A 1130-nucleotide genomic window follows, 5' to 3' on the forward strand; every position below is an offset into this window, starting at 1 on the left:
TCAATACCAAATAATTTGGCATTCAGCTTCATGATTGCACCAAGGAACTTGGCAGCTTGCTCTTCAGTAACATCCTCATTCTCTTCAGAAGAGGAATACTCATCAGAGCTCATGAATGGCATAAGGAGGTTCAATGGAATCTCTATGGTCTCTAGATGAGTCTCAGATTCCTTTGGTTCCTCAGAGGAAAACTCCTTATTGATCACTGGGCGTCCCAGGAGGTCTTCCTCCTTGGGATTCACGTCCTCTCCTTCCCTTACAGGTTCGGCCATGGTGCTTATGTCAATGGCCTTGCACTCTCCTTTTGGATTCTCTTCTATATTGCTTGGGAGAGTGAGTACTAGGAGGGATTTCAGTGATCCTTTTACTCAGCTGGCCCATTTGTGCTTCCAAATTTCTAATGGAAGACCTTGTTTCATTCATGAAACTTATAGTGGCCTTGGATAGATCAGAAACTAAGTTTGCTAAATTAGAAGTATTCTGCTCAGAATTCTCTGTCTGTTGTTGAGTGGATGATGGAAAAGGCTTGCTATTGCTAAACCTGTTTCTTCCACCATTATTAAAGCCTTGTTGAGGCTTTTGATCCTTCCATGAGAGATTTGGGTGATTTCTCCATGATGGATTGTAGGTGTTTCCATATGGTTCACCCATGTATTTTAACTCTGCTATTGCAGGGTTCTCAGGATCATAAGCTTCTTCCTCAGAAGATGCCTCTTGAGTACTATTGGATGCTGCTTGCATTCCATTCAGACTCTGAGAAATCATATTGACTTGCTGAGTCAATATTTTGTTCTGAGCCAATATGGCATTCAGAGTATCAATTTCAAGAACTCCCTTCTTCATAGGCGTTCCATTACTCACAGGATTCCTCTCAGAAGTGTACATAAACTGGTTATTAGCAACTATGTCAATGAGTTCTTGAGCTTCTGCAGGCGTTTTCTTTAGGTGAATGGATCCACCTGTAGAAGTATCCAATGACATCTTTGATAACTCAGATAAACCATCATAGAATATATCCAGGATGGTCCATTCTGAAAGCATGTCAGAAGGACACTTCTTGGTCAGCTGTTTGTATCTTTTCCAAGCTTCATAGAAGGATTCACCTTCTTTCTGTCTGAAGGTTTGAACAT

Source organism: Arachis ipaensis, chromosome B06 (genome assembly GCF_000816755.2).
Source record: "Arachis ipaensis cultivar K30076 chromosome B06, Araip1.1, whole genome shotgun sequence".
NCBI lineage: Eukaryota > Viridiplantae > Streptophyta > Magnoliopsida > Fabales > Fabaceae > Arachis > Arachis ipaensis.